Raw genomic sequence first — 27,498 nt, 5'->3', positions numbered from 1 at the left:
TTCGATTGTATTAGTATTTCATCATATAGGGAAACTATTACAGAATATAAACGTTTTCCTCTTTTGTTTTTGGTTTCTCTTTTACTGTAGGGGTCACATTCCTTCCCAGTTTACGCATAATTCTGCGTGCAGAAACATTAAGATAAATTGCAGAGCACCATTCTAACTATGCCGAATATCGAAGTAGCAATTTTAACGTTGGATTGACGCAAACCATTTTGGAATGTTCTCACAGAAAGCACTTTGTAACAGTAATGTCAGGTGGTATTATCATGGTTGCGTCTCGGCTGTGAAAGGAAGATAATTTCTCCGTGAATTGTGATAAAGATGGAATAAAACGAGCCCTGTGGAGGAATAAATACCCCTTCGCTTGCTCAGCTATGTTTGGTAGCGTAAGTAAATGATTTTTCTTTTTTTTAGCAATAAACTTGTATGTGCAAAGTGGACTAATACCACGTGACATTACGTCACAAGCGGATGGTACAACTTCAAGTAAATTTAACCTCACCAGTGATTAATGCACCCAAAATATGAAGGTGGGATTTTTCTTTTTAAATGTAATTTGGGTATGCGATATTCTTGGCTGGGCGGAACCTTTTTTTTTTTTTTCAATGATCTTAAATTTGTGGAGATTATGTTAATTGCATATGAAATATTATACTCTTACTGAAAGCTACCAAAATTATTTACTGAGTTTAAGAGTTATAATGGGGATTTCCCAAACTTTGCACTTCAGCAGGATCTGTCAAAAAAAAAAAAAAAAAGAAAAAGAAAAAAGGAAAAGAAAGAAAAATGATCGTAAGTAATCAAATTAAGTAGAACACATTTATTTGCTGTGACCTACATAAATGATCAAAAACAGGTATGGTGGAGTTTAATATAGGTAATTATTAGTGTTAATACAGAGGTTTTGCACCCTGATCACAGGAAAAACATGAAAATGAGCAATTAATTGAAAGTTAATGTTGTCCTAAATAATAGATATAGAAAAAGCACCCTTGGTAAGTAGTAAAGTGTTCATATCTTATTATCCCTAATTAATTTGACATGAGTTTGTTTTCAGAAACGGTACCGGTATAATTTTAGCAAGCCACATTACGAAACATTCATAGTGAACACATTTCTGCTGATAACATAATATATGCTTTATTATTATTTTAGGTTTCCAAATGGATGGTTACTGGTATGAATTCATTACAAGTGCTTTACGACGGATAAGTGGGTACATGAAAGATTTCTCTATTAAAACTACAATTTTCCACCGGCAGTGTATATCTGTACAGTGTCCAGAAACTGTATTTTCTGTTTACAGGTGGAGCCTTATAGTATGGAACCATGAAAAGTGCTATCTGAATTTTTCGCTGATACGTATGCTCCTTTAGGACGTAACAGTGCGTTATGTAGGCCCATCAGCTTCGCCCTGCTCTCTGTTAAACATGAATTGTCCTTTTTAACCGTCGCACATTTAGAAGGAAATTAGTGAAGGAATTAAAATTTTTGTGCATTTATTTCGAGTGGTGTGCCAAACGTACACCTGCACGTCTTAAAGTATATAGTGGTTCTTTCATGGTTCTCGCTTTTCTTCCGATGTTTTAGTGTAACCAGTTATTTCAGAATCCACGTCCCTTTCAACCTACATGGTATAAATATAGGATCCCATTTTACGGACGCGTATTTTATTCATGAAATATTCATTTCTTTTAGCATGAAATGAACTCTTACTACCTTAGAAATGTTTCTTAATGGAAGTTCTAGGAATGGGTCCAGTGAACTTAATCTGTGAAAAGTGTGAACTTAATCTGCATCGATACTTATTGAGAATAGTCCGCCATAAGAATAGTAATTTTAAAGGTTAAGATGAGTATCTGTTAATGAAAACGGACTCTTTATTAAATATTAATTTCCGTCGCCGGAGCAAGTGTAAGGGCATTAGTCTCATTCTGTGACGTGCTGTAACACGGTTAAGATGATAAGGGTGCATATGAAAGAAGATTATGTTCATATATTATTTTACACCTATACATTTATTTCCCCACAATGTAAGGAAGTGTATTTTATGTTTACTAGTGTAGCATTACTAGTCTGTAACCATTACAAATCTTATAGGGAATAGTATAAGTACGGAAGTTTTGTATGTGTACTTGTGAATAAGACCTACAGGCACCAACTTAATCAAATTTACCTACTCTACTAACATAACATACTCCACTAACCTAAACTAGTGTACTACCTAAAATAGCTATGTCTGTGAACCTAAACTACCCTTGGCAAGGTTCTAGAACACAGGTCTCCCTTCTTATTGAGCTGTAGTAAAGACAGAAAACAACGTGTCTTGCGGGGCTGTAACCCACCTTCACTCGCTAACGCTCGCTCTGCAATACTATGTAAATTAAATATTAAACTTTGGTACAGAAAGGAACCAACTTACCTACCAACCTATATGGGGGGACCTGTGTTCTAGAACCTTCCCCCTTCCCTTATACTACTTCCCTACTCTACTGTACTATGCCATGCTTGTGCGTGTTTTATGCATCATTAATCTTTTCACCGTACATCATTGTAGGCGTACACGCATATTATCAATCTGTTCGCAATTGTTTGCGTATTCGCCAAAGAAATTATAGAGGGATGTAGAAAAATTGTCCGCATTCTCATTGAGTCGTGATGAAGAAAGTAATAACCTGCCTACTAACAGCCTTTAATCGCTATCGCTCGTTCGGCATAAGTATTCAAACTAAGTAAAAAAAAAAAAAAAAACTGATTAGTATCTCATCCATATGTGAGGCCCAGCATCTTAGAACTCACCTAAGATAACAGTTCGGAGTGTCTTAAAGAACCATTGAAAGCCATAAAGGTGTAAGGAAAGTTACGTTTTAATTTGCGAACTATTCTAAATCTACTCCTATCTTAAGAAATAATTTCTTAGGGCACTACAAACGAATTTCATGATGAAGTAATTGTATATGATTGCTTAGCTGGTGATTGGAACGGAAGTAATCAGTTTCCACGCATAGTATGTCAGTACGGAATTATTTGGGCATGTGCCAGGGCAATAACAATATACAACGTGTAACGTCGTAGGAAGCATGTGAAAGAAAAATGAAACGCGAGGGGAGTGAAAGAAAAATGTTTTATTACTTTGTTCCATAAAAACTGCAGTGCATAAAACACAAATCGGGTTAAGTTCCGCAGATGGCCCCTCGAAATTAGGAAGAAATTCATAGAATTGTATAAAATTTAAGTATGAGACAAGCCAAAAAAAAAAAAAAAATGGCAATAAAGGTCATTACTGTGATGTGACTAATTACGGAGTAAAATGAAGGTTAATCTTAGAATACATTAAAATGCGTAATGAGGCCATATTAAGTAAACTGACAGCAGAGCATAATATGTCAGGTATCAATCCGTTGCCTTACTAACAGCTGTGCGATCATATTAGTAGCGCAAAGCTGTGCTACACTCAAAGCATGTTTTTTAATGTTGTATGTAGTATTTTTGTCACTATTACCGTTTACTTGGATACCTACCGTTGCTGAGATGCACTCACCTTGCCGCGCGAGCCTTCTGCTGCGCTCCTACACTGACTTGATTAGGAAATATCCGTGTTTTTAATGGCTATCTACGACATTTTGTGTTTTTAAGTTGGTTCCTGTTTTCCTGTTTTATGCACAGTAGTTCTTATGCCATTCGTGCATTGTTTTCCATACTTCTGAATATGACGGAATATGGCACACTGAACATTTGAAAGATGCTACATTTATGCAGTAACACAATTCGGACGCATACATAGTGAAGAAAATAGAGAGCAGGAAATTAACAAATGTTTGCGAAATATAAATACAACTGAACTATGGGGATGAAACAGGAGTAATTGTGAGCAAAGTAACTTAACTATAAGTAATTAGGAAATGAACTTTTAAAACAAATTTGTTCCACTGAGCGCGGGAGATCATCAGCGAAACCTTAGCCGACAAACGAACTTGTGCTAGGTGGCCCGAAAAGTAGCTAACGAACTGAGATAGGACAGACAAGCAGCAAGGGGTTGTCCGTACAGGGCAGGCGCGTCAATGGCGGTGGGTATAAACTTTAACGGGGATAGTGAAGAGCATTTCATATGGCACTTCTGTGAACACTTTCTACCTTGCTTCCATATAGACTTCAGTTCATCACGAGTTCTATATGGAGTACTACATTGTAAAGACCACAGTTTCCATTTCTACTTTATTATACGTCTGAGATAGGATCAAGATATATTTTGATTACCTATATAATTATATTGTGAAATCAAATAACAGACTATTACGTAGATTTTACAGATTTGTGCCTCTGTAAACTGGAATTGTACCTTACATTTAATTTTCACCACTTCAGGAACGGCGCAAAGTCTGAATATTAGACTATAGTTGGTTAGTTACTATTCAGTTGAATAATGCGTACACTACCATGTAGTAACTATAAATATATCATATCTTGCATGAAACTGACTCTTGTTCTGTTAGTGAGATGTCATTTTTACTAGACATACTCCAGTTTGAGTTTAATGTCCTTTGCATCAGCGAGGCTATATGACACGGGACTTACTGATTAATGTGGAATCCGAACCACATGAACTCCCGCCGGGAATCGAACTCGGGTCTCTGACGCCAAAGGCGCGTACGCTAACCACTTGACCACGGAGGAGCTCACTAGATATACTCGAATGACGGATTTCTTTCGTAGATAGCTGGAAAGAATGGCAGCCTTAAGTTCAAGAATAGGAAGGCAGTTTGAAGGCTTAGGGCATTAGAAGCGCAAAGGTGTGCGTTGCTTGATATCTTTGTTACTTAGAAAATCTTGTAAAAGTACATATAAGATGTTTGTGTGCTCGTGTGTACAGTAACATGGGTTACGTATTGCAGAAGGAGAGCAGAATAAAATAAACGAACGTATTCTGGCCTAATCTACTTTACTTTACCCTCCCTAACACCTCTACTAGCTTATTTGTTGGTGAAAAGTACAAGTTTAACATTGTATGCAGTTGGGTTCCTTCTGTAAAAAAATAGCCATGTTCTGTGTAGGATGCGTGTGTTACATGCTATTCTAGATTATTACTTTAGTCAGAGGTATGTCCCTTTCCTATGCACCAATACAGTTCATGCGTAGATTTTTTGGAATTTCAACACCATATTTTTCAACTGCACCCTAGTTATAGTGGAACAGGAAAATGTTTATGCACAAGAGTTAGTCATGTATACAGGAATTTATCTTGGGATGGGTCCAAATTCAAATGAGGATACATTATATGAAAAATTTGTAAAAAAAAATTAATCTACCGAAAAATCAAGATTTCAAGGAGGAATCCTCAGGACCCACCCTTAGCGTATGGTCCTGACGAGAGCTAGCAAGAGAAATTTTATTTTCGTACAGAAATTCTTAACCTGAATGCCGAAACCGATCATTCGTGCTGCGGAAGGCTAGATTTCGCACAAAAATCTCTTCAAAAGATTCTTCCAATAATATACATACATTTTTAATTTTAATAATAATCTATGCCCTTCTCCCCGCGGACGTGAAGTTAGATTGGGAAGGGTAAGCTATTCATTTTCCTATATTCTGATAACATGATTCTTTGGATCAAATTCAACCTTATCAAAACTACGCTGCAGTAAATTTTCTTTATTATTGACAAGTTTTCTTTTATATTATAACAAGGCTGTATGAGGCACCAACTATGTTAATTTGAGCGTTTTTGACGTGTCTTCCGTTTCTTCACTACATGAGTTTAATGTATTTCTTTATGGTTGACACGGAACAGTCTAGTGATGTGACGATTCAGTTTCTCGCCAGAGCTTCGGCAATGATTCCAGAGTCGTTCAGAAGTACCAATTCATTTTGTAATTTTGTTGTCGAATTCGGTGGTGTCATCCGCGACACCGATACTATGATGAAAAGAGAGATATTTACTTCATTGAGTTTCTGTGCTAACAAATGACATAAAATGTTTGCATTCTAATTATTTCTTCATCGCAGATCTGTTTTTAGATGGCATATCTGAAATAAAACGATCTTGTCTTTGTAACAGTAGGTGGTGATTAATATTTATTTTCTGTTGTGAAGCCCTAGAAGTTACAGTAATGGGTATATTTTCCATTCGATTCTATTTTAGTTAATCTTCCTATGTTCACGCTGTATTACATGAACATTCATTCCTTGCTTATTGGCTGTTTCAATGCCGGAGTCTTATGAGATACTGTGAGCCATTCCGTAGAGTTCGAGTTGAAAACGCAGTTACTTTGAACGAGCTAGTTCTTTACTAGTACAAACGAATGTGCCGTTCAAAAGAATTGGTACGTTTATAAACGAACTATCACTAGAACTGTCGCTGCCAAAGAAATATCACTATTTCTGTAGATGTTCCACCGTCTTTCATTGTATGAACAAAGTATCGCTCTGGATACAGTGCACAGTGCTAATTTCTTTATTATCTTTTGAAATATAATTTTAAAAGTCCAAGCAGAACTGCTATTACCTGAGCAGGATAGCAGTTTCGACTTAGAATGAGGGTCCTACTGTTGTTTGCCGCAGTATTGGGTAAGCGCGTGGGACAGTGAAGCGGTTTTTCAAAGTTGGAGCTTAGATGTTATAAGTAGCCTGATATGATTGCGCTTAATAAAAAACTTCATAAATTATATAATTGTCATTGAATGTAGAAATGTTTCATCATTGTGCAGTGAAAAAGACGTAATGTATATAACATTTTTTGTGTATGGAAATTACTAATGCAAGAACAACCTAGCAATCTCGACAATTCAGTGACCTTCTACCGTATTATAAAAACTGTTCGATTTCGTTATGAAACACGAGTGGCCCGCCAAAAGCAGAAATGGAAAGGTCAGTATTTTAATAGTTTAATTTACGGTTGATAGTTTAGAGGAGAACTTTCTAAATATTTGGTTGTCTCGATTTATTTATTTTTTTATTTTATTTTGTTTTCTGTTTGTTAGAAATTCAGAATTTTAAACGAATGAATAACTTGTCACAAAGCAATGCGAAATATCACTTTTAATTTTCGTACATCGCATTAACTGCATGATCGATATCTTGGTTTCTACAATTTTGTGCAAGTAGTATTCAATGATACCACTAGATGTCTCTGTTTTTAATGTTGTAAGAACACGGATTGTATAACAAGGAACATATAAAAATGAGTTCCACGTGCTGTATCGACAAAGGATGTCTGTCCTATAATGGAGTGCTTAATATGTGGAGAAAAAGTAATGAATGAGTGTCATACAGGCGCACTCACGGGATTAAAACCCTCTCAAAACTCCAGAAATTTATAAATAATATAGTTGTGTTTTACCTGTGTCAGAAACCCACTTGGAGGACGTTTGGATACCATTTAAAGATTTTTTATGAATGGGCACCTGGTATCGTGTAAACTTGTGAGGATTAATATTTTGTGGCCATAAGGGAAAGGTTGAAGAATTGAGCTATCCTATGTGAATGTAAGTTTAAATCAAGTTAAGCTTAAGCCTCAACAAACTTTACGATGATTGCATTTGTTTTAAATATATGATTATGAATTGACAAAAATATTATTTTCTCTATTTTCAGCCAGTAGTTTTTTTTTTTTTTTTCTGAAACATATATGCGGTTTTGGGATACAAACCCGAAAATATTCCTGCACATAAGTTTCCAAATCCCAAATGCCGGCATTTTACCAGATTCAGCGAAAGGACAAGAAAATTTTGAAATTAAATAAAACGGTGAAAAATCATATAGGGAATTATACACTGACCACCAGTAGAATTAGAGACACCTACCGAATACCGTTTAGTATCACCTTTCGCTCTGATGACGGCAGCTATCTGCCGCGGCATGGACTCCACGAAGCGCCTGAAGTGTTGTTGTGGCATCTGAATCCCACAGAGATCCATCTGCTGCTAAGTCTCCCACAGAGCCCGCAAATTGGTCGGAAGAGGGTTCACAGCCCGAATGTGTCGTTCCATGCCGTCCCAGATGTGATTTGAGGTTCAATGACCATGATGGCCAGGAAAGTGTTACCAGATCAGAGAAGTGCTCATCAAACCAGTCTGCTGCCATCCTAGAGCGGTGGGTTAGCGCATTGCCCTGCTGAAAGATGACGTCACTATCGGGATGTTACAGCCGAGCAAATAAGAGGACGTGGTCACCCAGAAGATCGCGGTAGCGTTCACCTGTGAGGGACCAAGTCACACGTGTTAGGGGACCCATTTCAGTCAAACATGCCCCAGATGAGACTACCACCACCATCGGTCTGCACAATCCCCTGCTCACACGATGGCTCCCTTGCCTCGTGTTATTGGTGACACCCCGTACCAGTCCGTCGGCATGTACCAATGTGAAACGTGACTCATCTGTCCAGGCAACCTTTTTCCACATTTCCACGATCCAGTGGCGATGTTCCCTTGCCCATGCTAGACGTTGTTTCTTATGGTGTGCGGTTAGAGGGGGTACTTGTGTAGGACGATGGCTTGTGTACCCCATGACGAGTAGGTGGTTGTGGTTTGTGGCTGCTAACACGGCGTTGTTGTTCTGCATTGAACCTCTCCGCGATTTGACGCACTGTAGCCCGTCTATCGGCTTTTATGATGCGGGCCAGTCGGCGCCTACCCCTGTTCGACACGCCCCTGACCGTGGCAGTTTGCCCGTGCGGGTGCGGTTTTACAGGAAGCCAAATACTCATGCTACACCCTTGACATAGTTGCCTTTGAAGATCCGAGTGTCGCAGCCAATTCCGAAATCGAGCCACCAAGTCATCTGGTTCCTACGATTTGACCATGGTTAAGTGCACTCATGTCCTTCGTCTTGCCAATCACACACTGCATTGACACGGATACTCATTGTGGAAGCATACAGTATCAGTACACGTGCAATGCGTTTAATTCACATGCATTGGTGGACTCTGTGCAAGGCGGTTTCTGCAAATGTTGTGCGGTCTCTAATTCAACTGATCATCAGTATATATATATATATATATATATATATATACAGAGTGTCCAATATAAAATGCAACCTGGAGTTTGGGATAGTAGAACTTTTGAACCGAAAGCGATACACAAATAATGGTTATACCAAAATGAAGCTTTGTTCATACACACGTTTTTAAGCTAGGATGCAATGATTGAAGCAAACTAGGAACCACACAGTGTTGCCAGATGTAACCGAAGTTTTTTTTTTTTTTTTTTTTTTTTTTTTTTTGCAAAACACGTAAATTGACTCAAAGTTCATACGTATGGATGTTCTGTCGTTAATTTTCATTTTATTTAGTTGAAGTAGCTTGAAAACTATGGAGCAGAAAAAGAGAATTTTTCATTTCCACTTATAACTAATCGGATGAAGTCTCTGTAAGGGGGAACAAGGGAAATCGTAGTTTTCTTGAATTAACACTCTGAATTGGCAATACTGCTGATGTTTCAGTGCATCAAAAGGTGTGTTAAGGATCTGTCTACATTATGCAATTCCTGAAAACAACGAGAGAAAAAACCTTGAAATTATCATGATAAAACTTTTACTTCCTTGCACTCGGCAACACTGCTATTCATTTCTATGGGGCTACTTAAAGCAAGAGGTGTACAACAACATTCGGTCGAAATATACGAGACCTGGAAACGAACATTCGAAGTGCCAATGAGAGCATTAGCATTTCTACTATTCGTAAAGTTGCTGGCAACATGGTGAAACGTGTGAACCTGTGTTTGAATCAAAACAAGGGGCAATTCAAGCATTTCTGTAGAGCTGATAACGCAGTTCGTGATAATAGCAGTTTGCCGGGTGTATGTAAGTAAAAATTTTATCATGATAATTTCAAAGTTTCTTTTTCGTTGTTTTCAGGAATTACATAATGTAGACAGATCCTTAACACACCTTTTGATGTACTGAAACATTAGCAGTGTTGCCAATTCAGAGTGTTAATTCATGAAAACTACGATTTCCATGGTTCCCACTTACAGAGGCCTCATCCGATTAGTTGTCAGTGGAAATGAAAAATTATTTTTTCTGCTCCATAGCTTCCAAGCTACTCCAGCTAAACAAATTGACAATTAATGACAAAACATCCATACGTATGAGTTATGAATCAATTTACGTGTTTTGCAAAAAAATTGATTTACACCTTCGGTTACATCTGGCAACATTGCGTAATTCCTAGTGTACTTCAATCATTACTTCCTACTTTAAAAATATATACGTGAAGAAAGCTTCATTTTGGTATAACCATTATTTGTGTATCGCTTCAGGTGTAAAAGTTCTACTATCCCAAATTCCGGGTTGCATTGTATATTGGACACCCTTATATATATATATGAATTATTTAATGAAGTATTCTGTTTTTGATGTGACTTATCGGGTGATAGGTTTTCAGTTTTACGGTAAAGCACCGTTACTGTCCATGCGCGAATTACTTAAACATTTAAATTAAGTGCACAGTTTTCCTTGTGAAGAAACACTATTTGAAGAGATTCTGGAAAAAATAAATAAATAAAAATGTAAAAGAAAATGAGCTTTGTTTTCGGCATCCGAAGAAAAAGAGAAAATTGATAGAGAAATCCATGAAAATTTGTGGCTTTTTAGTTCTATTATAATATTACAGAATAATTTACCTGTTTTTGTGTTGAGATGTTAATTTTTATAATGTCAATTTGAAATCTTTCGTCAGCTCGGAAATGCATCATAGTGCTTAAAGCTTAATGCTGGATTGAGCAAGTGCCAATAAAAAGATTGGCTACTTCAAGAAGGTAGATTCCAAGTAATGACTAGAGCGTCATTTTCATGTACTATGCGAGGTACTATTCACAACTGCAAATGAAAATTCCAATAAAGTACTATGTCCATATGGGATCCTATTCCCGTAGTACCCTATTACAGTGAATAAATCACCTCAAATGTACCGTGGATGAGCTTGCATCCTCGTATAGAGATGAAGTGTATCTCACTTCCTATCAGTGCGTGTTGTACCAATCAAATTGATGTCAGCTTGTTTGAAGTTATTTGTGAGGAGAAAATAACGTGTCATTTGCTATGAGTGCTTCTCTATGTAGTTGCATATTGCGAGATGGAACAGAATATTGACACGCGGGGGGGGGGGGGGCACGGTGGCTCAGTGGTAGAGCGCTTACTTCTGCTACATGGAGTCCCTGGTTCGAATCACGGACAAATGGGTTTGTGGTGAACAACATTGTGTCTGTGGGTTTTCACTGCATACTACCATTTTCTCCCACATTCTCATTCCATCAATTCTTCCATCATCTTGAGTATACTCCTAGACGAGTAACGAGCTATGGTTTGTGAATGAAGGGAGGGAATCCATTTGATACAAGATTTATTTCTGTTTTTAAACATAATACAAATTTGAACTAACACATGAAAATGTTTCAGTGCACTTTTACGGAACGATTATTTTTATTTTGTACTTTTATATTGTAGGTTCGTTCCAATAAGGCAGACCAGCTGCACACACGACTCGTGCCTCACTCTCGTTATTCGAAGATTTTTGGGGTGGTTGCATCTCTAGAATTCCATGTGTGAAATTCATTGGAGGGACAAGTATGCCGTAACAAACCTCACATACTGCAGGATCTGCAGACAGCCATAACGCAGCACATTGCACGGGTAATTTCAGGAACCCTTCGGAAAGTGTTGTTTACAAATATGGTGCGTCGTTTCTAGACATGTCTTGAGGCCGCAGGAGAACATTTCCAACATCTCCTGTAGAGGAAACTACACTACGTAAGTACAATTCCAAATTTCCCCTTTATAGTTATTTTTCGGTCACCCTGTATAACTAGTTTACTTCAACTTCTTTTTGAGATGATATACGAAAAATTACTGAAATTTGTTTAATATTGTTTAATATAACATTGGTTGATGAAGTTATCAGTTGTCGAAACAATTGGTATCTAGATGAAGTATTTTCTAATTCATACAGTACAGTCGAATTGAACTGGTCTTTTAATGCTGGACAGATAATATGAGATGTTTCGAACAGTAAGGGCAAACTCAACAAAAGGCATGTCCTGAAAAGAATTATCTCTTACTAGTGCACTCCGAAGGATTGAAAACATCTTAAATATATATTTGGTCTAGGAATTAATTCGTGCGGGTGGACAAGAGATGGCGCAACGAACGGAGCGTCCCACAGTTCCGTGTATCCACACATGTGTTGCAAACCCCTGTCATCGCGTATCGTTCGTAGTATAGGGCAGTGGATTAAAGCGTCAACAACACCAGTTTGTAGTTAAGTGAACATGGCGCAATTTGTGCCTGATAAAGTGTTTTTGCGGGGTGTCCTGCTGCATTACTTCAACATGCAGAAAAGTGCGACTGAAAGTCATCGTATTTTGGTGGAAGTGTATGGTGACCATGCTCTAGCTGAGCGAACGTGTCAGAAGTGGTTTGCACGGTTTAGAAGTGGTGATTTCGGCTTGGCAGACCAAGAGCGAACTGGACAGCCAAAAAAATTTCAAGACGAAGAATTGACAGCATTGCTCGAGCAGGATTCGTGTCAAACGCAGGAACAACTTGCAGCAGCATTAGGCGTTGATCAAACAACAGTCTCCAAACGCTTGAAAGCCATGGGAATGATTCAAAAGATGTCACATTGGGTTCCACATGAATTGAAAGACAGAGACGTTGAAAGACGAAAAACCATTTGCGAATTGCTGCTTCAACGACAGCGCAGAAAGGGGTTTCTGCATCGAATTATTACGGGTGATGAGAAGTGGATCCATTACGAGAACCCTAAACGAAAAAAGGCCTGGGTGAAACCAGGTGAACCAGGTCCATCACAACCAAAACGAGATATTCACTGTGCAAAGGTTATGCTGTGCATATGGTGGGATATGAAAGGTGTGGTGTACTATGAGCTGCTGCAACCGGGTGAAACTATGAATGGAGAACGTTATCGACGACAATTAATGCGTTTGAAGCAAGCTCTGGCCAGAACACGACCAGAATGGGAGAACAGACATGATAAACGTATTGTTCAACATGATAACGCTCGCCCACATGTCGCAAAACCGGTCAAAACCTATTTAGAAAATGTCGGATGGGAAGTTTTACCCCACCCGCCGTATTCACCAGACGTTGCTCCTTCGGACTACTACTTGTTCGATTGCATGAACAACGATTTGATTGGACAGCGGTTTTCTTCTTCAGAAGATATCGAAACATGGGTCTCTGACTGGATCGCTTCCAAGGATGAGGACTTCTTTCGCCACGGAATCCGTACATTGCCTGACAGATGGGCGAAAGTGGTGGCTAGCGATGGACAATATTTTTCTTAAGGTATTTATGTATTTTGTGTTTGTACTACAGCTTCAATGTGTGCGTACCAACCGCACGAATTAATTCCTAGACCAAATATTTTGATTTTTTTTTTTGTTTGTTTGTTTAAAGTGAATACGAATGACAATTTGTATACATTGTCACCTTCCCTGGTTGTTTGTTGGGACCTGTGCTTTCTGTTGACCTTTTGGTCTTTTACCTTCCCGGAAAGTTAGATAAACGGTTAAAAAAAACCCTGAAAAAGAATGCCAATAAAATTAAAATTATTCTTGTAGCCAGATGCGCACGCACACACACACACACACACACACACACACATATATATATATATATATATATATATATATATATATATATATATATAGGGTGTAACGAAAAAGTACAGCAAAACTTCAGGAGTGGATCTCTTATGGGTAGACAAGCAAAAAAGTTCATATGATCATATGTCAGGAAGTGCATCGTTACAGAGTTACGGCCATTGAGTCGCCTAACGGTGTGAAATAGTCACATTCTGGTCGCCCATCAATGTGACTCAATTTAAACCTCAACAGCTCAGCCTCTAATTAAGCTAGGATAATAATTTTGGTATCAATGTGTTCCTGAAGGATGAACGTTTCCGCCGATATGCATTTCATATATGTAGGAGGGTACCACGGTGCGAGGAGGCTAAATACTTGTTTTCGTTTTTTTTTTTTTTTCTTCATCAGGATTTCCATTTTTTAACGTAAATTACATTTATTCTCAGGGCGGCTTCATATAAAGACTTCGAATATGTTGCGAGTTGATTAAAGGTTACCTCGTTGGAATTTGTGCTTTCCAACGATGTATCAGCCATGGCTGTGTGATAATTAAGGAGCCAGCAGGGCCCCTAACATGAAAGTATATGATTTCGTTCAAATCCCTGGCGGAGGTTTAAAGGTTAAATTCCTGAATGTTAAGGTGCAACAATACTGCAAATCAAAAAGACACAAAAGGACAACCATTCTTGCTTGTCAAAACCAAAAATCGGAAGAAAAACGCATCACACGGGAGTTACAACCACGTACACAAAATGTTCTGCGTCATCAGAGCCAATAAATCGATACGCATATTTATTTGCAGTTTCATAGAATTAAACACAGACGTAATCCTTTGAGTAAATGTTGAAAATGTTCACCTTCTGCCCGAATGCTTGCTTCAGCGTGTCGCCAGCATGGAGGCACGAACGTGCTCTCAAGTTCCAGGGGTTTTCATTATTCTCTGGCAACCTGCTTCGATACGAATACGGAGTATATCCACAGCAGACTCGTGCAGTAAAGACTTTACGTGCTCCCACAGTTAGTGATCCAGAGGATTTAAATTGGTGAGTGTGGAGGCCAAGAAACTGGTCCTTCACGCCCTATACATCTATCAGGAAATACAACATTTAGATACTGCCCCGCCGTAACACAGAAATGAGGGTGCGTACCGTCATGCATGAAATGCACAAATGGACGCAGAGCTAGGGGCAAGTTATCCATTGCATCCGGAATGTGCGTTTCCAGGAAGTCTCGATATGTGTTTTCCGTCAGCCTCTGCGGGAGTATATGTGGGCGTAGTAAAGTTTCACCGATAATTCCTCACCACACATTGAGAGCAAACTGTTGTTGATGTTGTCTGAGACTGATCTCGTGAGGATTATCGTCCGCCCAAACATGTACATTATGGTAATTGAAGAGCCTTCCCGTGTGAACGGAGCCTCATCTCTAAACACTATTGCGGATGGGAAGATGGGATTAACGCCACACTGCTGGATGTCCCAATGGCAATATTATTGGCTGCTGACAAAGACTACACTCGTTGTAGGTGATCTGGATACCGGCTCGCTCGATGACATACATCTGTATGGGGTTTACATGTAGTTGCCGACCTAATTCTCCTGTGTTGCACGCAGAACTCTCTCACACAACATCTAAAATCTGCTCTTCTACTTGTGGGGTTATAGCTCTTGGTCTGCCACTGTTTCCAGAACTAAGCGGCGCAAAACTCTCATGATCACGCAGACGGCGATGGATAGCTTCTTTTTTTTTTATCTGGACAGAGCCGTTCGGGCTATCTCTGCAGGTGCAGCCACCGTGCTTCGAGTGTATTACCATCCGCCAATCCCTATGTGAAATGCATATTGGCCAGTTCTGCATGTGTGTACATGTTGCACCTGTGTCCTACAAGCCACTGTCCACAGATACGCACGTTACATTTGTTTCACAATAACGTACTCCCTTGTTCCACAATACCACCTTTAGTCAAATGCACCGCGTACTCCTAACGGCGCTGTCCAGATAGAAAACATTTGAAGCTATTTTAGATGCTGTGAGGGACAGTTTTGTGTGCAGCACAAGAGAATTTGGTCGGCAACTACGTTTAAACCACATACAGATGTATGTTGTCGAGCGAGCCGGTATCCAGATCACCTGCAACGAGTGCAGTCTTTGTCAGGAACCGATCATCTGCCGCGAGTACGCCTTATCCAGTGGTACTTCCAGCAGTATGCCGTTAATCCTATCTTCCCATCCGCAATAGTGTTTACAGATATGAGTCTCAATTCAGACGAGAAGGCATCTTCAATTTCCATAATGTACATGTTCGGGCAGACAATAATCCTCATGCGATCAGTCCCAGAAGACACCAACAATAATTTGCTCTCAATGTGTCATGTGATATTGTCGGCGACTCTTTACTAGGCCCACGCATACTCCCGCAGAGGCTGACGGGAAATTCCTATGGAACAGGGTGATTAAAGGAAGGACTTAGGGAGGAAGGGGGGGCTATAGTCCCGGGCCTCCACACTGATCAAACTCTCAATTGGCTATCTAAAAAGAATCATGAAGATACAATCATAATCATAAAATAAAATATGACCAAAAATATAAAACATATTCAGTTAGCTTTCCTACTGTACTTTCACAGAAATGTATTAGTTGAAGTCAGCAGGGGCCACATATTTTTTCTAGCCTCAGACCTCCAGATGGGTTAATCCAGCTCTGCTATCAAGACTTCCTAGAAACACATAATCAGGATACATTGGATAACTTACCCCTGGGTGGGAGAGCATTTAACGTCTTTGGTGTACGAATCTACTGAGGATACTGTGGAAACACTACGAAACACTTGAACGAAATTATAGACTTTCACGTTAGGGGCCCTGGTGATCCCTCTAGTTATCACAGGGTCATGATTGATACATCGTTGGAAAGCTCATGAAACACAAATTCCAACAAAGTAACATTTATGCAATTTCCGCCATATTCGTAGAAGTAGTCTTATATGGAGCCCAGGAGCCGCCCTGAAAATAAGTGTAATTTACTTAAATTACTGAGACTCAAAAATTGGCCAACTTTGCCCTCCCCCATATAAGCAACAAGTACACATACAGGATATTACCATATAGTGGACCAGTTCGTTGCTTCACATACCAATTTTTATGACTATACCCCCACGGGGGAGGTGTGCCATCTCCAAAATGCTGATGCAAAAAACACGTAGTTACCTTTCCCCGTCTGCCGTAGTATCTCCACATACATAAAATGCATATCAGCGTAAAGCTTCATCCTTCAGGAAGACATAGATACCAAAATTATCTTCCTAGCTTAATTTGGGGCTGAATTATTGAGGTTTAAATTGAGTTACATTGAGGTGCGACCAGAATGTGACTATTTCACCATCAGGCATCTCAATGGCGGTAACTGTGTAACGATGAATTTCTCGACATGTGGTCTTTTTTATTTTTCTACCCACAAGGAATCCACCCCTGAAGTTTTGACGCACCTTTTTGTTATACACTATATATACCATTAAGTGCTAATGCATTAGGGTTAAATGACAAGTTGTTTTAAAATGCGATAGTTTGCGATATACGATAACAGAAAAACGGAGAAAGCTTCTAGATTATTAAAAAATAAATAAATAAATAACTGCAAGGGATTGAAATTTATTTTCACTATGGATCAGTTTATAATTGTTACTTTGTTTTTGATACAACAAAGGAAGAATTCACAAGATTTGTACTAAAGTCAATATGACCAACAACAGAATAGGAATAATATCTCGAAATTTGACAGTGAGTAATCTCATTAATCAATAATTTAATTTTAAATGTAATATTTCAACGCAAATTCTATTGATTGCAATTTCTTGAAATAGAGAAGGAGAAAGGGGGGGAAAAAAACTAATGATTGTACAGTTACTCCACTGCATTTCTGCTCCAATATTCTTAATTCTAAGGTATTCACCCAATTTCTTTACAAATAAATAAATCAATTGAAAGGTTACTGTAAGCCATTTTGAACTGTATTGAGACTTCGGTCTGACATGCACAAGGTGAAGTTTAACAGTGCATTATTGTTACGTAATACTTGCGATTTAGTTCTGGTGCCAGAACTATTTAATTCAGAAATTAACCACACTGTTAATTAACATCTGGATTGTAGCCATTAACTCACTCCCACTTTAAATTTCCGTTTTTTTTTTTTTTGTTTTTTTTTTGTGTGTGTGTGTTTGTTTTAACGACACTATTTTGTAATAAAAACATCACTAGTCTTTAATTCTTGATTTAATTTGAATTTAAGGTTAACGTCCCATTCAGCAGCGAGGCTATATGAGACGCGGACCTACAGTTTAACGTGGGATCCGAACCACATGAGCGCCCGCCGGGAATCGGACCGAGTCTGCCAAGCCAAAGGCGCGTACGCTAACCGCTTAGCCGCGAGGGAGCTCTTACTAGCCTTTAATATCTTCGTTCCGACTTTAAGGAGAGCACAATAATTGACTGCCACAAATCAACTCGGTATTACTATTCAGAACACTTCTAACAGATACGGATGATTATTTCTCAAGCATTCAGATTGCATGTAAGTAGTCTTTTGTTGAGTTTACCCATACTCATACAGGAATGACTTATATAGGTTACAGAATTATATCATGTTGTTTTTTAAATGCGCAGAGGTGTTGAATTCTAAATAAACTCAACAGACACTCTCCTTATGTTTTCCTATCCCTTTACATATTTGTTCAGGATATTTTGAATTAAATGATGATGAAAGTGTCGACGATGTTATTCCAACTTCTGTCAAGAGAAGCCGTATCGGAATTTAATCTTGATTTGGTCATTATTGATCACGAAAGAAGCACAGGGACGTAAAAATTTTATACTGTGAAGTCATAAGAAGTTTTAGTGTAAATATATTAATTATGTTGTTTAATTTAATTTGCATAATTATTTTCCATCCATCATGCCGATTAAAAAAAAAAATTGATTTATCAAAAACTTCTTAATATATTTACTCCACCTGTTCGTGTGTTAAAAAAAGAGTGTCAAAAACTGCTTGATTGATCACCATTAAATTTGGCCAGGATGTACAGGGTCTAAAAGTAGGAATCGAGTTCGTTGAAAGAGTTGCATGAAATATATCCAGTTTTAGTTTGTATTTTCAATACATTTACATATCTATCAACAGAATAGCTTTTTGCATAAGATTACGGAAGAGTGTTTAGTTTACGGAGGGCTAATATTAGCAACCGATCAGCAGAGCAGAGACGCATACAATTGCTGAAGCGTTAAGAAAAGTCTGATAACGATAAAGACATTGTAATATAGTGTTCACATCAATTCAGAAACAAAAGTCGCGAGGAATGCTACTCAGAGAATGCTTAGCTCTAGTTAGTGAAGTTCATCACGAGCTTCAGTCAGTTTCTGGTAAATTTTGGCGCTCTGTGGAAAAGAAATTGACGGATGTTATTGGCGTAAACTAAGACTACAAAACAGTTGAAGTCATGGGAAAATGCCTTCAAGGGTTAAATTTCAACTCCCAGAAAACATAGCAGGGGCGGATCCAGGGAGGGGGCGATCGTGCCCCCTTCCAGAAGAGAAAACTCTTATTTTGTATATATAAATAAAACCCATCCCGAAGTTTGGAGCCCTTAAAAGTAGCAGTATGACAACCCCCGCCCCAGAAGTCGGTCCTGGATCCGCCCCTGAAACATAGATACTACTCCTCTCTATAAGTATTGTCCATTAACATTTATTGATGTTAAAGGTCATTTTATGGCTACAAATGTCACAAACTGAAGCCAAAAAATGAGGAGGAGGATCTTGTGAATAAGGCTAATTACGGAACGAAGAAATCCTTAAAAACGAAAACTCTTTTATTTTATTTTTATTTATTTTTCAGTGGAAACGTGTAGAAATGTGAGGCTCTTATTATTTCGTGTAAAGTAAATGTGCTCTAAAATACAATTGTGAAGAAAAACTAGAGACCATGTTCATAAATACAATTATGAAGAGAGAAAGTAGAGATAGAAAACTATATCACTGTGTTCATTTTAATTCCATAATTTGTGTGTGTTTTAAAAAGTTAGGAAAATATAAACTGTAACCGCCATGAAATAAATTTCGAAGAGAAGTTCCTGGAAAATAAAGTACACTTTCAATGTTATATTTCACTTTAAAAAAAAAAAAAAAAAAAAAAAAAAAAAAAAAAAAAAAAAAAAAAACTTTTCACACGTTATTCTTTAACTGCACAAAAATTGACAGTTCCTAAACTGTCTTTTCCTTCTAATAGTAAGGAGTACTGATTGAAAAGAGAGTAACATGAAACAACTTCTACCTTTTCCATTGTTTTGCAGTGTAATATACGAATCAAGTGGTGTCTTCAGGGCATGGACAGCGACGGTGTATATACAATTAAATTTAGTGAATTCAACATAATGCTATAGGATTTTAGAATATTTTGTATAACTAGTGTATGGAGTGATCCTACGCATTGTGTTTTGATGTGGTGCAAAGAAGTGAAAACTTCACCTAATGGCAACGAACATGTTTCGGGAAGCTGCAAAAGTACGAGGGCGTGGAGAAAAGTTCTCGGCCTGACAATAAAATACTGCGAATTTCAGTTCACAAATGATTTTATTTTTCGACATAATCTCTCTTAACTTCAATACACTTGGTCCAGTGTTGCTCCGACATCAGTATTGCTTCCCGGAAGTGAGAGGCTGGAAGGTTGTGAAAATAGTCATCCATGACCCTCTCGACTTCTTCATTCCATGTGTAGAGCTTCCCAGCAAGAAATTTCTTCAAGTTTGGGAACAGATAGATGTCTGATAGTGCCAAATCAGGAGAATATGGGGGATGGCCGATTAAATCGTACACTAAATCCCACAGTTTTCCCATCGCCAACGGACATTTGTGCACAGATGCGTTGTCCTGGTGAAAGATGATTTTCCTCTTCTTCTTCAAGCCAGGTCTCTTCTCGCGAATTTTGGCATCCAGCTGGCCAGGAAGGTTGTAGTAATATTTGCCTGTAATTGTTCTTCCTTTTACAAGGTAATCAATTAACAGGATCTCTTTCGCATCCCAAAACACACTGGCCATAACCTTTCCGGCCGATACGATCGTCTTCGCTTTCTTCGCCGCTGCACCACGTCTTCCGTCCACTGCTTGGACTGCTGTTTCATTTCTGGTGTGTAGTGGTGAACACATGTCCCATCCATTGTCACAAATCACTTCACAAAATCGGTCGGATTCCTTTTGAATCGGTCCAAAGATTGCTGCGAAAATCGTTTTCACATTTGCTTTTGGTCGGCAGTCAGCAAATGCGGCACCCATCTTGCGCAGAGCTTTCGTATTCCTAGTTCTTTGTGCAAGATGTTTCGCACCCGTTCCTCCGATATCCCACTTCTCAGCTATCTCACTCACCTTCACTCGCCTGTCGTCCAACACGATATCATGCACTTTTTCGATTGTTTCCGGTGTGGTTGCTGTTTTCGGCCTTCCTTCACGTGGGTCATCTTAGAGGATGTGCGACCACGTTTAAATTCAGCCGCCCCCTTTTTAACGGTTAACATGGAAGGAGCAGAGTCCCCGTAAACTTTTTTCAACTTCGGATGAATTTTCGTAGGGGTTAATCCATCCAAAACGAAAAGTTTAATTACTGCACGATATTCAAGTTTATCCATTTTCACAACTAACACGCAAGACGTCTAACTGCAACAATGCCTCCACACAAACTACTTGAGAGAACAAGTTGACACTTCTTGTACGAACAACTGAAAAAAGTCCCCAGACAAGAACAATAAAATTTTGCTGATTGGAGTTCCATCTCTGGGTCAGGCCGAGAACTTTTCACCCCGCCCTCGTAAATATTTTTTTAAATGTAGGATATGCTTGTAGTATTTACTCTCTTTCATTTTCTGAGAGTAATAACATACATTTAATAGCATGCGGAATAAAAAGTTAAGTCGTTCATTAGTTCCCAGTTTCAATGTAACTTCTACAAAACAAACCTCATTATTCAAAGAAAGAAAAAAAAATGAAATCCTTGAGTTTAACGTCACACGATTATGCCGGTTAGGCTAAAGGAGACGGTGTTTATGAGAAATGAATGAAATGGTGGAATGAAGAAAGTGGGAGGAAACGGGAGAACCCCGAGAAAACCCACGCACACGGTGTTTGTCCACCACAAAGTTCACTTGGCGGGAGCAGGGTTTGAACCCGAGACCCCTAGCACCAGGGGTGAACGATCTACCACTGAGCCACCGTGGCCCCTCATTATTCAATTACTATGATCAATATTATTCTTTCTATTTATTTGTTTTTCAAATTTGTTATTAAGTAATGTGATCACACAATTTTCCAGACACAATTTTAAGATGCTCGTGAGCAAGGAATCAAATTTCTTCTTATGCTTCGTTGTTTAATTGTACAAAGAGTTAGTACCTACTTTTGTTGCTCTTGTCAATTTACTTAATAAAATATGAAATACGGTATACGGTATTTTAACTGAAAAAATAGTATCCTATTAGTTATGCAACCTCTCGGCAAACAAAGTTTTAGAAACAATCAGGGAAACTAAGACTGATACACAAATATTCAGATCATGTCTTGCTCCCCACTTTTAACGTCCAATCGTCGCCACTGCCTAACAACATAGATGCGGTTTCTTCCAAAATTCACCACAACGCTTCCTCTAATACTATTGCTTTGTGCTACTAAGGTTCAAAAGAGCAAGATATGTACACGAAGTAACAAAAAGAAAATTCTGGATGGAGAGCTTCATATTGGAGAATATCTACCAAACAAATTAACTTATCAACCAGAGACTAAGAAAAAGATTACCTGCAGTATCATAGATTAAGATCTTATTTAACTCTCTGCATTAAGTAGGCCAGGCTGTAGAACCGGTTGTACTTCGAATTCGAGGCCAATTTATGGCTGAATTAAGTCCTGATGCCAGCTTCGAAGATAAGAGTCGGTAGTATCGTTGTACACATCTAAAACTTTAGTCCAATAATTTCTTTCGAGTAGAGGCTTAAGTTTCCCGTCAGAAGCGATTCATAAAGAAAAAATCACGAACAACAATCTTACCGAGAGAAGTAGCTCAATTCCTAGAGCATTCGCCGCGTATTCGGGGGGACGTGGGTTCGAATCCCACTGCAGAGCATCCTGACTGGGGTTTTCCTCAGTCCTATAAGGAAAATGCCGGAATAGTACGTACTAAACAGGCCTTCGCCGATATCTTCCCAAATCCTTTTCATTGTTATTATTGTTGTTAGGTATCCAGTATAAAATGGCCTCTTAGATGTATTGGTGATTGGTAAATAAATGAAACAAAATAAAATGAAACATATACGGACCCTGGGGAAATACGACAAATAATGCTCCCATTCTTAAAAAAATGTTGCAAACTAAAAAATGGGAGCTTTTTCATACTTTTTAAATTCAAAATTGAATTTTTTAAGACTTTTTAAAAAAAATTAAAACCGAGGAAGGAAGTAAGAAACCCCACAAGTCTAGATCTTCTAGATAGATTATAATTTCCGTGATCAGACATTTTCTCAGTTATTGAAAGGTGTTTCATCACTGCTTATTAAATTTAAACCTTAAGCACACTATCAGACAAAAGGATTTGTAAAGGACGTTGCCTGGACTTATAAGCTGATGTACTATTCCAGCATTCACTTAATTCGTCAAAAGAAAGCTTGGAATGACCAGTGAGGATGGCCGCTATCAATTTCTTTTTTTAAAATATAATTACTAGCACAGCTGTTTCCAGCTAAATTTAAACCAGGGCTATTCACATAGGTGTAAATTCCAGTAATAATAATAATAATAATAAATAGGTGGAGAAGATATGAAAAACCCTTTGCAGATCAGCTATCCTAAGAGAGGTTTTTCTTCATTCGCACCACGCAAATATCGGAATAGTACCTAACGTATAGGCTCCAAGTTGACTCAATTCCGGCTGCAAATGAGCAGTACCAATCCGACGTTCGCTATTGTATTTGATGGTATTGGGAACGACGGTGAATGCTTCAAATTAGGCCGACGAAAGGTCACGTGTTTTGTTATTTATGTAGAGGCCAATGATTTCTTAACGCAAACATATTCATTTAATTTCCTTTTAAACATTGAACCAAAGGAAAGAATTTTTCTTCGGAACTTCCTTCCGCGATTGGAAAGGAACTGGTTCAATTCCGTACTGGTAAGTTCAAATTGTATCCAAAGGGTGATCACATTTTGACAAGCAAAAAGTAGGACACAAGCATAATAGTAAATGGTATTCTACTGCGTCGACAATACGACAATTCATAGACTTTGAATTTGGATCAAAGAGGGCGTGAAAACTATGGTCTTGGCTATGCCAAAAGAGTACAAATTCAATGTCACCACATGGATATACGCCCTACTCCTCACCCTCCTTCCTTCTCACCACTCAACTCTATCTACCACTGATCTTTATAAACAATTTCTTAAGAGAAACATTTGGAAACAGCTAGGCTTAATTTTATTATAATACCAGAGATCAGCTTTCAGAAGGTAAAGACAGCGCATCTGACATCTTGAGGAAAATCCACTGCAGGTTCAGAATGCTGTTTTTCATTATAGAAGGGATTCTCGAAAAACTCGATTCCCACACCCCGAAAACGCAAAAATTTTAAAATAATTTAGACATCATTCGCGGCAACAGCCTGAAGATCAGCGTTTTAGTGAATGTTTTTGTTTTGAAATACAGTACATGAACAGCAGTTGTTGTTTGTTCTAATTAAGTAAGTATACTGTGAATCGAATGTAGCTTATACCCTCGTTCTTCCTAAATTTTAGGTGGCTATACGATAGTTTTCAAAAATTAGAGGTGAGTATACGCCGTATACCCTCCATTACATCCCTGCCCATACAGTTGTATTTTAGGTTAACAAGTGTGGAGCTACTAGTGTAAAATCATTAAAAGTGCTTTATGGCGGAAAAAATAGAGTGCATATGGCTCCATTAGATGCTATTTTCCACCTGTGGCACATTTCTGAACCTGTATTTTATGTTTGGAAGTGAAGCGTTATTAGTATGAAACTATGACAAGTGCTATTGAAACAAGTATCATTGCCAAAACATACTCCTTTCCACTACCCTCGCTTGCGCGCATACCCACCATCGCTGACGCGCCTGCTTTCGGACGCACCCCTGCACTACCGCGAGCGCCCACCAGCTTTGCCCTACCCTGACTTGGTTTGATAGTTTTCGTACTTTTTAGTGGCCACCTACCACACATCGGTTTATGTTTTTTGCACCGTAGATTTATGCTACCCATTCGAAAGCTGTATTTAGACGCAAATTGTAAAATAATTGTAATTTTTCAAAAGCTACTTTTTAAGGGCCCTTTAATTTTATGTATGTCAAGTGAACTGACCATCAGAAGTAATTGTCAAAAAATTACAATTATTTTACGATTTGCGTATATATGCGGAGTCCGGATGCATGGCATAGAAACTACAATGCACAAAACACAAACCGACATGTGCTAGGTGTGCATTAAATAGCACGAATGCCATCTAACCGAGGCAGGACAGAACGCAGCTGGGGCCCCAAGCGTTCTTGGGTGTTGGCAATAATACAAGTTGCAATAGCGCTTGTCATTGTTTCATACTAGTAGCGCTCCACTTGCAAACTTAAAACACTGCTTCTGTACACTGTGCAGAAATACTCGGCTAGAAAATGGTATCTAATACAGTCGTCTTTCATATGCACTCACTCACTTTATCTGTCGTAAAGCACTTGTAATGATTTTATACTTGTAACCCTATACTGGTAAACCTAAAATACAGGCGTATTATTTCGCATTTAATCTATCACCTGCAGAAATTTGTTCTTTATAAATATATCTTTTCATGCAAAGTATTGAGTTTTACCTTTAAATCTACGACAATGTGGTGCGCCAAAAGTAAACCTGGACGGGTTGTTTTCTGTCTTTATTACAGCTCAATAGGAAGGGAGGGGAGGGGGGGCAGTAATCTAGAACCTTACCCTTAGAAGACAACTAAAACATTGTTGCATGCTGTGCTCAAGGAATAAAAACTTATTTTGCAGGTTTTTTTTTTTTTTTTTTTTTTTTTTTTTTTTTTTTTTTTAAGTAATAATACAAAAATGTCATCCATCAAAACAGTGTGAAAAATGCGCATCCAAAAATAATGTACTGAACATAGTGATTCACCTTCTGGGAGAGATTCCAAAGAGCATTCCTACATTATTCACTAACTACTATCATATGTTATTTTCACATACCTCTTTTTATTCTAACAGATCTCGTTGAAGGATGGTTACAATACTCATATCTTTGCTGGTACTGTAATCGCAAGCTCACAATTCTCTTCATTGCATCTTATTCTTGTAATACTTGTAGAATGTATGTCGGAGTCCACTGACGCTTGATAACGACATTTTAAACCAGAAAAGAAAACACTCTTTATACACAAAACATTATTTAATAACTTGACTAAAACACAAATGGTTCTTGTTCGGTCTTGATCGACTTCATTCGGATTTTCACGAACATTTCAACCTAACGACATGTGATTTATAAAATTTATACGTCACCGTAAATGTAACTGCTTGACACATAAAATATTCGTAAATTGTCGTGCCTCTTAATTCTAATTTGTTACGTTCAAACTTTACTACTTGGCGTTTAAGTATAACAAAATTACATTTATTTTTTCTCATTCCATTTTTATCAAATGTTTGAAATAAAGTTGAGAAGTTATCACAACTCTTTGGGAATTTCAAGTTGCGTAACACTTTTCGATTTGTCAAGTATTTTATACAAAGTGATTCCTTAAATTGTTGAAAACTTCTGCATTTTAATTCGTTTCTATGTAATTTTGTGCGCCTTGTACTGGTTTCGATACCTGGTGGGGCCAAATGGTTCGGAACCCATGCTAAAGAGTAATTCCCACCTTTATATAGCCTCAGTGCGAAAAAAAAATTCAATCGTCTCAAAATTTGGAGTAATCGATTCGAAATATATTGAGATTTCCACACGTCAAGAGACTAAACTAAGCATTGCAGTATTTGTGATCATACAAACTTAATTATTATCGTCACAGTTCTATCGTCAACAACAGTTGCTTGTCTGTCTTAGTTTAAATAAAATATTAAAACATTTGGCATCGCCTATCACATATCACAAAAATTATAAATAAATAAAAGAAATGCTCTTTCTATGGAATCAAAGTGCTACTCTTAGGATTGGTAGTTGGTTTTCTTAATAGTAAGTTGACGAACTATGGTTACTTCGCCCTGAAAGTGTTTCCGTTGGCGTCTTTCATGCAATTTCAATCTATACTACTTCTAATATTCTGCGATGTTTTTCTTTGTTTCGAAGATTTTTACGTATCTCTCCTACTATACATAATTCGTATTTATAACTTTTGCCTCTCTTAAACGTGTGCTTCAGACTTTCATTGCCTTTCCCCACCAAACGTGCATATCTGACTGATTTAATTTTCATATTCTCCACACCAGTCACTGTAAGGATGCTAGAATCACAAACAGGTGTACATTTAATTCTATGACAGACAGTACCTTTAAACTTCGATGATTACACATTTTTTTTTGTAACTTGCCGAGGAATTTTCAAAACATATAAATGTTTACGTTATATAGTAAATACTTAGCCAACTTATTACGAAAGAGCACTATAGCTGTGATGTTTTTGATTTTCTTCTTTTGTTTGCTTCAAATAAAATAGATCAACCGACAGGGCTCTGATTATGACACATCCACTAGCACTCATGGTTCTTACAACTCTCCATTCTAGTAAATCTGTCCTTGAACAATTATTTCCTCACCTTCGAGCAAAGGAGGATACTAATTTTATGTGGTATTGATGAATGTGAACGTAAAAATGTTCC

General features: G+C 38.1%; 1 protein-coding gene across 6 annotated transcripts in view; it reads left to right on the top strand.

The window, feature by feature from the left end:
- Nucleotides 1–239: 239 nt before the first annotated feature.
- LOC145674301 (uncharacterized) overlaps nucleotides 240–27,498 on the top strand; it is a 209,987-nt gene continuing 182,728 nt past the window's right edge. For 3 of the 6 annotated variants that reach the window (XM_081744163.1, XM_081744165.1, XM_081744159.1), the window contains exons 1-2: nucleotides 780–862; nucleotides 11,446–11,748. The gene's annotated coding sequence lies outside the window, so the exon portion shown is untranslated. The other 3 variants (XM_081744160.1, XM_081744162.1, XM_081744161.1) reach the window with 3 other exon arrangements.

This window comes from Thermobia domestica, chromosome 17 (assembly GCF_964235325.1).
Source record: "Thermobia domestica chromosome 17, izTheDome1.hap1.1, whole genome shotgun sequence".
NCBI classification, from domain to species: Eukaryota; Metazoa; Arthropoda; class Insecta; order Zygentoma; family Lepismatidae; genus Thermobia; species Thermobia domestica.
This window is presented reverse-complemented; position numbering and strand designations above follow the sequence as displayed.